At 43.4% G+C, this 16,249-nt stretch overlaps 1 protein-coding gene across 1 annotated transcript in view; it reads right to left on the reverse strand.

Moving 5' to 3' along the window:
• ARHGEF37 (Rho guanine nucleotide exchange factor 37) overlaps window positions 1-586 on the reverse strand; it is a 34,727-nt gene extending 34,141 nt beyond the window's left edge. The window contains 1 exon segment of the mRNA XM_014463195.2: window positions 346-586. The gene's annotated coding sequence lies outside the window, so the exon portion shown is untranslated.
• Window positions 587-16,249: the final 15,663 nt, after the last annotated feature.

The following is a 16,249-nucleotide window of genomic DNA, read 5'->3' on the forward strand; positions in this document are numbered from 1 at the left end:
TTGGCAAGGATTCCTTAGCATTGTCTGTATTATTCCATGGGTTCTTACTAAAAGTCGGCCCATATCCTACTGAAGTAGGCAGGGATCAACAGAAACAAGGAATGATGAGTCTTTTCTAGACCAGCTTCCCTCTCTAGGGCCTCAGTTTGCCACCTGGAAAGTGACTCGGTTGGGTCGCATGGATCAGGTGGCTCGCCTTACCTAAGGCTCAAGACACAAAGCTAACTTCACAGCCACCTGGGACTGGGCGTCGTAGCTCCCGCGCTCCCCCACCACCCTTTTCAGATCTGACAGCAGCTGTTCGCCCGCACCCCTCCCGGCCCCGTGCTTGCCAGGCAGACTCACCGCGCGTGCCAGGTGCCGGAGCTCACGCGCGCGGAGCTCGGCCGCCCGGGTGACTGCGCAGCCAGGGCGGCAGGGGCGTCGGGCTGCCGGGACCCCGCCACGCCGGGCCTCTGAGCGCTGTCCCCACGGAGGGCGCGGGCCGACACAGCTCTGCCCACGCTGCGCGCGTGCGTGCGGCAGGAAGGGGCGGCCCGGTCCCCCGCCTTTGTTAATTGTCTAAGTGCACCCAGGTTGTTTTCCTCTCCGGCTCGTGGGATGGCCAGCTGCAGCAGCAACACCCCTGAGCGGCCGCATTGCAAGTGGGTGTTACCGCCGCGCCCCGGGGCACACCCACCCATGGCTGCTCATTAAGCAGCCTTGTCGTTGGGTGTTTTTTTTTTTTTTGGTCGTCACCCCCAAAACAGGGGCGGGCACTTGACGCCTGGATCACTAGGTATCTGTACTCTTGCCCGAATTGCCAAACGTTAGGGCTGGACCTTAATTTAATTCTGCGCGCCACCTGCTCAGTACCTCTGGTTCTTGTCCCAGCTCTCCTGGGAGCCCTATGCACAATCTTAGACAAATCTGCCAGCCCACCTTGCCCCCCATTTTCCTTTTCTATGATATGAAGGTGTCCATTCTCTGTGAATGGGACACTGTTCTGGAAACTAAGTATTCAGCAGTCAACTCGCCCTCTTGGGGATGGGTCAGACATTGAAGACACAACTGAAAGTGATAATTACTATGAAATGTATGGGAAGTTTCATATCAGAGCAGCCAAACCTTATTTATGGAATCATGAGTTGAATAGATTCACATTTCTTTTCTTTTTAAAAAATTTTTTTATTGATTTCAGAGAGGAAGGGAGAGGGAGAGAGAGAAACATCAATGATGAGGATCATTGATCAGCTGCCTCCTGCATGCCCCTTAGTGGGGATCACAGACAACCTGGGCATGTGCCCTGCCTGACTGGGAATCTAAAGATAACCTCCTGGTTCATAAGTCTACGCTCAACCACTGAACCACACCGGCTAGGCTAGATTAACATTTCTAAATCCTCTGGGTTCTAACATTTATTCTTATTTTCATTATTAGAGCTTATATATTTATTATTATTAGTGACAGCGGCAGTAATATTGCCAGGTACTATACTAAGCATTTTACTTGTGTTTTTTCATTTATCTCTTTAACAACTTCCCTTTGAGATAGGTATGGTGCTGCTGCTTATTATCTTTTTTATTTTCCTCCTTTTAGAGAGAAAATCAGGCTAGAGAAATGAAAGTAATTTGCCCACTGTCAAATAGTTAAGTGACAGGATCAGTATGCAAATCCCGACTGTCTGAGGCCTCAGAGTGCTGAACCTCTACTCCACATCCATAAAAATATGAAGCCCGGAGTGGTGGTGTTATCTTAAATGTGATGGATGAGAACACGGAAGAGGAGGGGGTGGTTGTAGCCTGTAGAGGAGAAAAGCAAAGGAAGTTGAGAGCTTTCTTAAAGAACTGTCCATGGATTAGCCTTGACCTTAGAGATTACCACCATGAAGAAAGCTATAGGGAGACACATTGCAAATATGTGAGGAAGAACTTCTCTAACAATCAGAGCATTTCAAAATTGACATCTGTCACATTCAATAAATGTCAGCATTCAAGCAGGTTGGGGATGCTTCAAAGAAAAGTCAAGTAAAAGTTAAGGACTGATTTAGATCGTCTCCAAGTTTCCTTCCAATTCGGAAAGAAATCTGAAGGGAAATTGAGTCCTATAGTGGTTAAATGACTTGTCCAAAGTCACCCAAGGAGTGCAGACCTGGCCCCCAAACAAAGTCTGACTTCTAGATCAAACTTCCTGTTTGTGGGTGAGGGTCTGGTGTAAGCTCCTGTAGTCAGTGTGGTGTTTGTGACCAGGCTTTTCTTGGATGTGTGGGAACACCTGCTTTACCCGCTTTACATTAGTAATGTGTGCCCTTCTTCCTGGATTGTGCTGAGTATTCTGTTTTCAGATACAAGTGTCAACCCTCCTGCGAAATTCCTGTATTATAGAGGTCCCAGGGGTAACAGGGTCCCCACTTCCCTGGAGAAATATTTATTTGGTAATTTAAGGAAAAGGAGACAAACTGGGTAGTATTGTATGTGAAACTGATGTTTCTTTGATTCTGTGTTAGGACTCTGCATTATCTGGAGTTAAATTTCTAATGCACGGGCACTAATTCCCCATCTCTCATCCTCATCACAAATATTTTGATGAGCAGCAATCTAGTTGTCAACTTCAGAAGAGGCGTATTTTATCTGGCTGGTGGCTCAGTTGATTAGTGTGTGTCCCTTACACCAAGAGGTTGCAGGTTCGATTCCTGGTCAGGGCACATATCTTGGTTACTGGTTTGATCCTCAGTCGTGGCACATAAGAGAGGTGGCTGGTCGATGTCTCTCTTTCTCTCTCTCTCTAAAAGCAATTTTTTTAAAAAAATGTATTCTTTTCTCAGTGCTCTAGAGAACTACTTGTTTCTTTTCTACTGGAAACATCTAATAAAGGAATCCAGTTGCCTTTTGGGATTTATTTCTGGAACATTTACAAAGAAATGGACATCATCTTGCCCCCAGTGACACTAACTCAAAGATAAAAAGAGTTCCCTGTCACTTCTACTCTCAACAGAGAGGTCAATGTTTAAATTTACTTTTTGAAAAGAAAATATATTTACCCGGTTCAAATTTGAAAGTATTGTCAGAGCTACAGCTTATTGGCCTTAAAGTGCTCTCAGTGCCTGGCATATTGCCTTGTATACAGTAGGTGCTGAATAAGTGTTTATTGAGTGAGTGTGAATTAAGAAGTTGTGGAAGACAGAGAAAGAGGTGGTGTAGGGTGGGGCAGCAGACATTTTATCTGAGGAGCATGAGTTTAAAGGAAGCTCAGAGAAAACTCCCAGATCAGTTGCAAATTTTAAAAATATTTTTTATTGATTTTTAGAGAGAGAAAGAAACATCGATGTGAAAGTGAAACATCAATCAGCTGCTTTGCTGCACACCCTCCACCCGGGATCAAGCCAGAAACCCAGGCATATGGCCTGACCAGGAATCGAACCAGCAACCTTTGATGCACAGGACGAACCCCAACCAACTGAGCCATACCAGCCAGGGCCCAGTTGCAAATTTGACCATGACTTTATCCAGTAGCATCATACTCTTTTGGGTTGAAAATTATTTAAAGACTATGTGTTAGCCAGACTATGTGTTAGTCTTTTGGTTGCAAGCAACAAAAATTGAAGCTAGTTAACTAGAGCAGAAAATAAATTTTTTTAGAGTAGTGGGAGCTCAAAGAATCAATGAAAAGGCTAGAGAGCCAGGCTAGGAATACAGGCAGGCACCAAGGGAGGCTGGGTGGCCAGACCCACAGAGGAAACCATGCCATGAGATACTACTGTTGGACACTAGCAATGCCCTGGGGACTGGGTGCCATAGCTGACCCAGCTGCTGTCACTACTACAAGATACTGGATGTCACTGCTACCAGCATAAATTTTACACATTGCCTGCTTTTCTCGACTCCTATCTCCAGCATCACAATCCAGGAGGGATTGGCTCACTAGTCATGCGTGAGTCCCAAACAGTCAGTGATCATGAAAAACTGATACCAGGGTCCTGCCTCACACAGTGGCCTATTCCTCAAACTTCTAAAGGAAATTTGGGGGCTGGGCAACCAGAAATATGACAAATGCCCACTATGCAGTCATCTATTTATAGAAAAGGCTAATATGCTAAGTGTCCTTCCTACCTTTTGACGGGTCACTATGATGCACACTGACCACCAGGGGGCAGACACTCAACACAGGAGCTGCCGTGACACACACTTGCCATTTACAGAGAAACAGCAGTACGGACCTGGCCAACAAAGCAACACTGGGCTTCCCCTAAGTGCGACAGAGGCCCTGCCACCACCCCAGAGCAACAGCCCACCAAATCACAGCCAACACTGCTGAGACCCCATGGCCAGCCCAGAAACGCTTGCTGTGGGCACCGGGTGATGATGTCACATAGCAACGTCTGGCTTCCTCTCCCTAGCAGTTTCTTCAGCCCAGGAACACGACTTGCTTTATAGCAGGTGCAAACACTTTACACTGTAACCAAATGTCTGTGAAGCATTTTCCCATGCTTCATCTCATATGATCCTCACAGAAGTCCTGGAGTAGGTAGATAAGAGACTCAGTGGAATCCTATTTTCTTTTCATTAGCTGGAAAATGGAGATATAGAAAGCTTAGAAACTTGACCAGACTGAAAAGAAGAAATGGTGGACCTTGAAAATGATTTCCAGTTTCCTCACTGTGCAGAATATAGTCAAACACTGCTGCAGTTAAATATTTTACCCTTTGTTCTCCCTGTGTGATCTACAATAATAATCTGCTTCATGTTGATATTTACTGCTGTGTTGCTGACAATTACCTGAAAGAGAAGTTGGGGTGCTTTACTGGGCTGGAAAAAGATTAGCTAAATCAGAAAGCAGGTCTAATAAGCAAGTTTATTCTATATATATAAAAAGTTAAGTTGACTCGACCATGCGCGATACATATAAAGCTCTTGCTGGCACCAATCGCACATGTCTATTTCCATCTGTCATTGTCGATCGTGAATTTGGTTGACATTTCTATTATAGAGAAAGGGTGAATAGTGATATTAAAATATTTCCTCTAATTAATTTCCTTTCAATGTGCACGAATTCGTGCACGGGGCTATTAGTCTTCTAATAATTTATAGGCCCCATACAGAAAGAATTAAAGAGTATAATCTAGCCCTAGCTGGTTTGGCTCGGTGAATAGAGCATCGCCTGTGGACTGAAAGGTCCCAGGTTCGATTCCAGTCAAGGGCACATGGCCAGGTTGCAGGCTCGATCCCCAGTAGGGGGTGTCCAGGAAGCTGCCGATCAATGATTCTCTCTCATTATTGATGTTTCTATCTCTCTCTCCCTCTCCCTTCCTCTCTGAAATCAACAAAAAAAAATATTTTAAAAAAGAGTACAATCTATATAAAGTACTTAATATAGTACCTGACCTGAACTCTCTAAACCAGAAGGTGCCCAGCTGGGTGGCTCAGTTGGTTGGAACGTTGTCATCGGGTTTGATTCCTGGCCTGAGCACATACCTAGATTATAGATTTGATCCCCAGTCAGGCACTTACTGGAGTCAGCCAATCAATGTTTCTCTCTGTCTTTCTCTCCCTCTCTCTCAAATCAATGAACATATCCTCAGGTGATGATTAAAAAACAAAACAAAACACAACAACAACAACTACACAACGAGGGAATGCCTATCTTGGTTATTACTCACCCTTTAAAATTTTTAGCTCATCAAGAACTTCTTTACACCAATATTTTCTTCCCAAGCCTCTCCTTTTCTTTCCTGTTGGAATCACTTACAATTGCAGAGTAGAGCAAAGAAAAGTGGAGAAGAAAGAGGTAAATTGTGCCAAATGTGTACTTAGCAGAACAATAGGGGGAAAGGGCATGAGACTAAAGAAACCAACTTGTTTTTCTGATAAATTTAAAAAAAAAACTGCCTACCTTGCCCTAGCTGGTTTGGCTCAGTGGATAGAGTGTCAGCCTATGGATTAAAAAGTCCCAGGTTCAATTCCAGTCAAGAGCACATGCCTGGGTTATGGGCTCGATCCCCAGTAGGGGGCATGCAGAAGGCAGCAGATCAATGATTCTCTCTTATCATTGATGTTTCTATCTCTTTCTCCATCTCCCTTCATCTCTGAAATCAATAAAAATATATTTTAAAAAATAAAAATAAAAACTGTCTACCTTGCCCAGCTGGTGTGGCTCAGGAATTGAGCTTTTCAGGTCACGGTTAGATTCCCAGTCACAGCACATGCTTAATCCCCAGTGGGGGGCGTACAGGCGGCAGCTGATCAATGATTATCTCTCATTGTTGATGTTTCTTTCTATCTCCCTCTCTCTGAAATAAAAACAACTGCCTACCTCTTTTAGAGTCTCAATCTTGGGATAATATCTATTTTTTCATGCAACTCTGTGAAATCTACCACTCTAATTTCTACAGTAGTAATAAAAATAGATACTAGTTACTACATGCCTTAGTTCTGAAGTTTAGGAGATTCCCTCTAAGTTTACTTTGCTGGAACTCCATTACTGAATAAATGCCTCTGTTCTAGCATTCAGCTTTAAGGTCATCAAGAAGACATGACCGCCAGTTTGACCTATGAGCTGGACCTGCAATTGGAGGCTCCCCACTCCCCGCCCTGTGCACTCTACTTGCCTTCCCTGAGCTAGAGAGAAGCTGCCCAAGGACACAGCCTTGAGATAGTAATGTGGTGATGAGACTATCTAGACTGGGTACATGACTAAACTCTGTTAAGGCCTCCTGTGTACATGACTGACCCCAGTGAAGGTCTTCACATAAACTTCTAAGATTTGGTGATGGGACCTGGCCAGATAGCTCAGTTGGTTAGAATGTCATCCCAATACATCAAGGTTGGGGTTCAATCCCTAATTGGGCACATACAAGAACCAACCAATGAATGCATCAATAAGTAGAATAACAAATAAATGGGGTTTTTTCTCTCCCCCCTCCTTCTTTTCTCCTCTCTCTCTCTCTCTCTCTCTCTCTCTCTCTCTCTCTCTCTCTCTCCCTCTCTCTCTCCAATAAATTAAAAAAAATATTTGGTGGGCAGATACAGAAAACTATTCATCTTGTAGTCACCTAAGATAAGCCTCATAAGTTTACTTGCTTATTAAACCTGCCACCTACCAATCTGGAGTGATCTGCCTTTTTCTTCAGTCTCTCCCTGTTCTCTATGCATGGGGGCTGGTTTCAGATTACACCTCTCATTGTTGATGTTTCTATCTCTCTGGAAGAAGTTGCAACCCAACAACCTGTTACCATCATGACTTTTTAGCCCAGTTTAGGGGAACTTCTTTGCTTTTACCATAATCCTTGATTAGTAAGTACTCCTTTGATCCCAGTGCCAGAAATCCAACTCACCCAGAAATGATAATGTCCATTAGAAGACCAAAGACCAAAGAGATCATCTCTTCCTCCAGTCCCATCGACCATACCTAACCATATCTAAACCAATCACTGACTGGTTGCATAGATGAAGACCTAACATTGAGCCAGTCTCCCTCTGAAGCATATAATCATGTAGCCTTAACAAAATTAGAGTCTTGTTGGGAAAGAGGAAGGACAGGGGGGAATGCTGTTGAGTAGGCTGCCAAGAGTATCCGTTGCAGGAGGGAGTGGGAAATTCCACAGTTAAATTGGGGAGCCCCTCAAATATTATTCTAAGTTCCCTGACTCCAGCCCTTTCCTGGGCATTTACCATTTGACTGTTCAGATTCAACTAATTCTGGCCATGCATACTAGGCTACAGAAGCGGGCTAAAGTAGTAACGCCAAATGAGCATATCCACAAGATGGCAGCATTGTACAATTATTGAAAACCGGGTGGGGCCAGGTTCTTGAACATACCCCTCAGTGGCATATTCTGTGATCTATTGAGTGGATGCCTGTTTTTATAGCTTCACTTACTTGTGAAATATATGGGCAGTTTCCTTCCCCAGAAGTCTTACCGTTCTGAGATGCATGGACCAGAGAAATGAAAGAGCAGTTCATTTGGGAGTCAGAAAAACCTGAGTCCGATACAAGATATCCCCAACTCACTTAGTGCACTTGGGCAAGTTAATTAAGATCTCTGGGCCTCAGTTGTCCCATCTAAAAATTTTAAATGATGAAATTACTTTCCCCACAATATTTTTTTATGACATAAGATGCTGTATAGCCCTGGCCTGTGTGGCTCAGTTGGTTGAAGCATCATCTGGTGCACTGAAAGGTCACTGGTTTGATTCCCGGTCAGGGCATATCAGGATGCAGGTTTGATCCCCAGTGGTGGTGAGCCAATCAATGTTTTGCTCTCCCATCCATGTTTCTCTCTCTCTCTCTCTCTCTCTCTCCCCCTCTCCCTCTCCCTCTCCCTCTCCCTCTCCTTTCCTCTCTCTAAAATCAATAAAAACATATTTTTTAATGCTGTAGAATTGTTACCAATCAGGGTAGATACCATCTGGAAACTCAGTATCTTCAAGTTGATTGGAAGAAAGGTTCTGATGCCTTTAGAATCGCCTAGAATATTTGTTTCCTATGACACATCTTAAAAGCCTAGGGTGGGGACCTTCTCAGAAGGAATAATCTACATAATTCAACCAGTTGTGGTAGTATCATAGTTATTACACTTTTTGTTGTTGTTATACTTGTCTTATTTGGGCTTTGGACAATAATTGTAAAGGTCCTACTTCAGCTAACGGCCTTTTCGCCTCCACCAGGAAGGTTAAAAAAGGTCACATTTGGCTTGAATTGCCTAATAATAACAGCAGTAGAGTATATTTGTACAAGGGTTATGGCTTAAACAAAGTGCTTTTAGATATCCTATTTCAACTAGGGTAGAACCTATGGCAATCAATGATTGTGTGGGACAAGAAAATACAGGCTTAGAAGGTCAATAGAATTTGAAATTCTAAGCAACGAAATATTAAAAAGTATGAATTTCATATAGATTATAGGGGACTGACAGGTAAGTAGAAAGGGCCTATATCTATCATTTGCTTGGTCTACACAATAGATAAGAGGTTCTTAGGAGTTTCAGGTTCAGAGTCCAACAGGAAGTAAAAAGGGTCTAGAAAGTCCAGGAGGTAGCTAAGATTATTATTAAATAGATCAGTTGGCTTCAGAATCTCAAAAGATGAGAGACAGGAGTAATTAACACTGGCAAAGCAGGAGTAAGCAGCACTGTCCAGGAGGGATGGCTGGTGGGGACAGGAGGGTAGAGGTACATAACTGAGATCAGGCAGCCAGGATCAAGGAACCAGCTAGAGAGCCAAGGACTACTGGGTTTGAGACTCAGCAATGGAGGAGATGGGTGTCAGCCCTCAAAACTGTGGGAGTTCAGACACAGTAAAAGGTCAGAACCCAGACCCTGACTGAGCGCCAACTTGCAGAACACGGACACTGAGAGATCAATTGAGTGGCAGATGAGCTGAGCCACTCAGTTGGAGGGGGTGATTTACGTCGAATGTAGGTCTACTGTGGGGGTGACTGCTAATATGCTCCCTGTTCAGACCTAGCACAGCACCAGGGTCTGGACAGGACACACTAACTTCAAGGGTGAACAAGCACACATCACAGAACAGTGGTGTGGATGATGGGGAGTTCTCAAAAACTGGTGGTGTGGGATAAGTTACCACACCGCTGCAGCTTCCTCACACGCAAGATGAATATAACAACAGCTGTTTTTCCTGCTTCTGATACTGGTCATGAAGGGCACCAGTTAGTGCAGCACAAAATACTTTATGAACTGTAAAGGGCTATATAAATATAGTTTGACTTTTTTGCTTTGTGCATTGGGGCCCTACAATCCAGAGTTCCTTTTTTTTTTTTTTTTTCTTTCAATCAAACCCCTGGCTTTGTTGACTGTAGAAAGTCTTTCTGGGGTAATACTAGGCTTAGCCAGAATCAAATGCAGCAGCTATTCCATTTCCTGTGATTTCTATCACTGATTCCTGGCATTAGCATGGAGAGTTGAGAGTTAACAGGATGTGCTCTTAGGACTGGCTTTCCTCAGGAATGGCAACTCAAGCATCTTCCAAATTTAGTCTCACAAGGAAGAATAGATTAATATAGTGAGTAATAATGAGTCACAAGGAGCACAGTTTCATGCCCTTGCTAATGAACAATGCAGAGAAAGAGAACAGGGCTGAGAAAGAAAGGGGGGGACAGAAATTACAGAAACTTCAAAACACTAATAAAATCCTTCCAAATAAAAATAGGTAGCACAAATATCTCCAAATGCCATGCATCTCAGTGCATTTCCAGGAATTAATGGTTCATCTGATTAAAACAGAGATTTTAAAGTACAATTTGTTTTTTTTTTCTTTTGTTTTTTTAAATATATTTTATTGATTTTTTACAGAGAGGAAGGGAGAGAGATAGTTAGAAACATCGATGAGAGAGAAACATCGATCAGCTGCCTCCTGCACACCTCCTACTGGGGATGTGCCCGCAACCCAGGTACATGCCCATGACCGGAATCGAACCTGGGACCTTTCAGTCCGCAGGCCGACGCTCTATCCACTGAGCCAAACCGGTTCTGGCTTAAAGTACAATTTGATTATTTAAATATTGCCAGGTCAGACAGAGTGACCAGAACAAGATAATGGGGTTGAGTTGGGGAACACAGGGGAAACTCAGGAATTACATCATTTATAGTGCTTTTCAAGTCCTGGCCTTAGCAAGCTTTTCAATGAGTGCATGAACATCTATGATTTGAATTTCCTCCCTGTCAGGACATATCTCTGGCATTTAAATATTACACTGCAGAATGTTCACTGCAGACAAAAGCGTTAAAGCTGTAGGCATTAACTCAATGCAACTCTAAGAGGCAGGGGTGGGGCTAGTGGAAACAGTAATATAAGAAGAGAAAAACTAGCTTTGCTTGATTTTCACTATTAAATCTTATTCCTTGCCAAGAATAAGACTGTTGAAAAGTAAAATCATTTCATACTTTTTCTCTATGAGAATAAGCAAGGATTTTTATTTTAAGACTAACAAGGACCATGGAAGAGATGGGTGTCAGCCTTCAAAATTGTGGAGTTCAGACTCAGCTGGAAGACAGGACCCAGACCCTGACTAATCACCAAGTTGCAGAATATGGGCACTGAGAGATAATTTTTAAGTGAGGCTCCTCCCTCACTCCAGAGAGAGCTGTACCTAAAACTAAGATACCATTGTAGCTGGCCTTCTGTATCTCCAGGTCTTCATTCACATCCGTGAATTCAAACATTAAATATATTGGGGGAAGGGATGTTACGTTGTTGCTGAAACATACTATGTAGTTAGGCCTACAATGGTCATCTGTACTGAACAAGTACAGACCTTGTTTTCTTATCATTATTCCCTAAACAATACAGTATAACAACTATTTACACAGCATTTACATTGTAGTAGGTGTAAGTAACATAAAGATGATTTAAGGTATATGAGTGGCTGTACATAGGTTATATGCAAATATTACACTTCATATAAGAAAATTGAGCATCTGTGGGCGTTGGTGTCCTTGGGAGTCCTGAAACTGTTGGCAGCGATCAGGACCAGATATTAGACTTCCGTCCTTGAGTTTGGCTAAGAAAACAATCCAGAGCCAAGGAACTCAAATACAAGTGAAAGTTTATCTAGAAAGTCACAATGTTGAAGTGCGCCAGGGAAGAAGTGAGCCAATTAGGCTGCCTGGACTCAGGAAGCAAGTCTCAGAGGCAAAAGAAGGGTCCTTGGAGCTTAGGAGAAAGAAAGGCAAGGAAAATGCGCCTGGGGGAAGGAGAGGGAGAAAGATCCCAGCTTGGTCCAGAGAGAGCTCTAGCCTGGAGAAAGAAGGTGGTGGGGAAAGGTATGTGCCAGAGAGAGACCTTTGTCTTGTGGACCAAAAGGGGCCACATGCTGCCTAGCTCAGGGAAGGCCTTCCTGGTGGCCTTGCAAACTCAGAGACCTAAAGTAACCACAAGAATAGTCTAAAATTAAAACTTTTTAATTAAAAGCAATTTATGGCAAGTAGTCATGTCCTAGGCCAGTATCTTCCCTGACAAAGGTCAATCTTTATTTTAACTGAGCCTGTCTATTGTCTTTTTTATTTTTTTAATATATTTTTACTGATTTCAGATAGGAAGGGGGAGAGAGAGAAAGAGAGATTGAAATAGAGAATAGAATCATTGATAGGCTGCACCGAGCCTGCAACCCGGGCATGTGCCCTTGACCGGAATCGAACCTGGGACCCTTCAGTCCCCAGACACTCTATCCACTGAGCCAAACCAGCTAGGGCTGTCTATTGTCTTTTTGCATCTACAATAACATATCGTTGGAATGTCAAAGTAATTTTTCTTTTACTGGACCCCTCAAAGCACAGGCACCGCTCTGCAGAGACCACAAATCCCCTCATTGAAGTACGTGTCTATCATTTTACTTTTCACCCAACCCCAGAGGTTCCCCCCTCGCCCCTCCTGCTTTGCTTTCTCTCGCTTCCCTAATCTGGTGATAACCAGTGGATTTCACGTAACCCACCTACATCTCCTCTTTGATTGCAGTTATAAAACAAGTGCAAAACTGCCATTCTCCAGAGCATTATCTCAATCCGTTGAGATTCTGCTTCCCAGCATTTGCCGACAGTTTGGCTCAAATAAACTCACAAAAAATTCTTCACAGGTTTGAATGTTTCTTACGTGTCTTGAGGGTTTTTATCTGGCGGTCCCAGGGGAGGATCTCAATAGAATATTCATCAGCTTTCCAGCGGTGTCCTTTCAGGGTCCTGGTCTCCGACTGGTAGGTGCCGGGGCAGGGGGTCATTCGTCATGGCAGCCGGTCCTGCTGGCAGCCAGTCCTATGGCAGCCATGGCATTGCCCTGCCTGGCCTTGCTGCATTTCTGGGTCTGGAGCTGAAACACAATTGGCATCTAGATGTTATCTTTAAGGCTTAACGCTTAAGGGAGTGCTAGTGCAAGGGCTTGTATGGAAGTAGTAGGAGGCTATTCTCCGGGACCAGCTATATGAAAGGTATGTGTGTGGAGGGGGGGGGGGGGTCTAAATCACATGACCAGCGGTATGCTAGGGGAGGAAAGGTCACCCTGGAGGAGACATCTCACCTTGTAATTGTCCCTTGCTAGGTATGGGACCTCCCATACTGGTCATGTCTAACTGCCTACTACAGAGCCAACATCCCCTTACCCACCGTGGCTACTGAGGGATGACTGTATTGCCTTTCTTAAATATTTTTAGAAGGTATTTCCCAATTCTTTCTAATTTGGGAGTCCGGAGTATAGGAGTCATCTTCAGTAAATAGCATAATATTTTTTAATATGTTTTTTTTTTGCATTGAGTTTAGTGAGAGCAAGGGAGGACAGACAGAGATCAATTGACTGCCTCTGGCATGCCCCCTACTGGGGATCCCGAATCCTGGACATGTGCCCTGACCAGGAATTGAACAGATGACAGGTTCATGGGTCATGGCTCAAACACTGAGAAACACTGGCCAGGCATTAGCACAATATTTTTAAAGCTAGAATCTGACTTCTTTTTTAAAAGATTACAACACTGAAGTCTAGAAAAATATTTAAGGTAGAGTTGTTACTGGTAAGGGAACCTGGCCCTAAATGGGTTTGCCTAGGGCCAGCGGGTAGTGTGTGGGTTCTTGATTTCCTGCAGAAAATTTCACAACATGAGTCCAGGTGACATTAAAGCTGGGGACAGTGAAACAAGAAAGGGCTGGGGGCACATCAATTGGTTGCCTCCCAAACTTGCCCTGACCAAGGCAGGGGATCAAGCCTGCAACCGAGGTGCTGCCCTTGATCAGGAATCATACTGCAACCCTTAGGTCAGTGGGCCAATGCTCTAACCACTGAGAAAACCAGCCAGGGCTATTCTCTTAACTTCATGTGTCCTTGGGTATGGTTGGAAAATGGCACTAATTAGATTTCTGCTGTCTCCCTGAGTAGGGTGATTTAAGCTATTTACCCTCTGGTTGGGGAGAAGTGTAAATCATTTATTCTTAAACTAGAGGCCCAGTGCACAAATTCGTGCACGGGTGGGGTCTCTCTGAGTGGCCTGCAGGGATCGGGCCGAAACCCACAGTCCAACGCCGCCTGCAGCTCCTACCTGCCGCTTCCACTCCTGCTCATCCCAGCCCCACTGTGCCTGCCGTGGGCTCTCGCCCAATCAGTCCCGATCAGGAGAGGCTCCTGCTGCCACAGCAGCGCTCACCAGCCACAAGCCCTGCGTCTGGCGCCCTCCCAAGGGGAGTGGCCTGCAGGATCGAGCTGAAACTGGCTCTCTGACATCACCCGAGGGATCCTGGATTGAGGGCGCAGGACAGGCTGAGGGACCCCACCGGTGCATGATTGGGCCGGGGAGGGACTGTGGGAGGGCTCCAGGGCGTGTCTGGCCCATCTCACTCAGTCCTGACTGCCAGACCCCAGCAGCAAGCTAACCTACTGGTTGGAGCATCTGCCCCCTGGTGGTCAGTGCACGTCATAGCGACTGGTCAACCAGTTGACTGTCTGTCCCCTGATGGTCAGTGCACCTCATAGCAAGTTGAGCAGCCTTAGCATATCATTAGCATATTACGCTTTGATTGGTTATTCGGTTATTCTGCCATTCGGTCTATTTGCATATTACCCTTTTATTATATAGGAGGATGTCCCTGGTTTAGGGAACACAGGGATTTTCTATATGACTGCACACTGCTGTTTAACTATCTGGTCTCAGTTTCCCTATTCCACTTGTCCTGTTTTATTGGCCTCAGTCACCCTATTCCACTTGTCCTGTTTTATTGGCCTCAGTCACAACTAAAATTCAGATTTCTTGACTACTTAGGTCAGCATATATAGTATTTCCTTACACCATTTAACCTAGCCCTTAAATACCCAAATAAAAAGATACTTTGGTTTCTCCTCTCCCACCCCAAACTATTTTTTTAAAATAAAATAAATTTCCACTACTCTTGTATTGTTTCCATGGTTCTTGCTTAAAGTTAGGAAAACTTCCTGATTTTCTACTACTCTAAATGTAGATGGCAACATTTTATTTGTAAACAAAAGGTAGAAAAGGACACAGTCTCATTTAACAAAGTACACTGAAATGCCTAACTCAAAAATGTAAACTATATCTGTAGTAAAGCCTGGGTTAATCTGTTTGGAACAGTGACAAGTTGAATTCTTCCCCATCTCTAAGACCTTGCACATTTATTTCTTGAGCTCATGCAAAACATGGGAGATTTGAACATATATGAGATTATTTTGTTTTCATACTTGATTAAATATATTCTTGATTTTGAGGGTCCTTTGACCTCTTACAGGAAACTAATCCCTCCACTCTTCCCCCCACCCTCTCCCCTCCTTCAACTAAATCTAAATGTCTATAAAACACAATTGTTTCACCAATGGCCAAGCCAACAAATGTGTCTTGTTAGCTGTGTCCATAAAAGGGACATTCTCAATTGTATGAGCACATCACAAACCACAGACTTGCAAAATTCTTGAGATTTTGAAATGTGTGGGGAAGGGAATAGGAGAGTTGCAAAGAGCTCTTCTAAGTTTATTGGGTTTTACAACAATGGGTGGCCAGACAAAATCTAACAACCACTTTTAAGAAAGTGAAGGGTTAGAATTTAAATTTGAAGATAAATTTAAGAAAGGAGTAAATAGGATAACACATGAACATAGTTTTATCCATCACAAACTGTATCAAAACAGAACCAGAAGTTGTTTTTTATTATACAAGGGGCTTTAAGACCAGTAGCATTTCCAGAAATATACCTTAACCAATTAATTTTGGATATGAGCAAAGATTTACTACAGGAATATTCATTAAAGCATTGTTTATACTACTAGCAAAAGTTTGAAAATAACTGCAATACTAAATTGGGATTGGTTAAATGTTGTTCCATCAATACAATACATATTTAATATATAGACATTAAAAATGGTATTTTGGAAGATTATTTACTCATATGGGAACATGACTCAAACAAATCACTAAATGAAAAAAAAACAAGTCTCAAAACTGAATGTGCACTATGATTACTTGTTGCAAGTTTTAAGAAATAAAATCAAATATATGTATACATACATATACATACAACATACACACATGAGACGCACAGAAAAAAGACTGTACATTTATATAACACAAAATGTTAACATTTGTTATCTCTAAGAGATTTTTAAAAATATATATATTATTGATTTTTTACAGAAAGGAAGGGAGAGGGATAGATGCTGGAAGCCGGTCTACCCTTGCTGCTTGACGCAGTCGCTGCAGGGAAGAAACATCTGCACAGCTTATGTTTCAAGGGACCTGGCGTATATGACATATGTTTGCTCCCCCTCTTAAGCGC

Source organism: Myotis lucifugus, unplaced genomic scaffold, assembly GCF_000147115.1.
Source record: "Myotis lucifugus unplaced genomic scaffold, Myoluc2.0 scaffold_202, whole genome shotgun sequence".
Classification (NCBI taxonomy): domain Eukaryota; kingdom Metazoa; phylum Chordata; class Mammalia; order Chiroptera; family Vespertilionidae; genus Myotis; species Myotis lucifugus.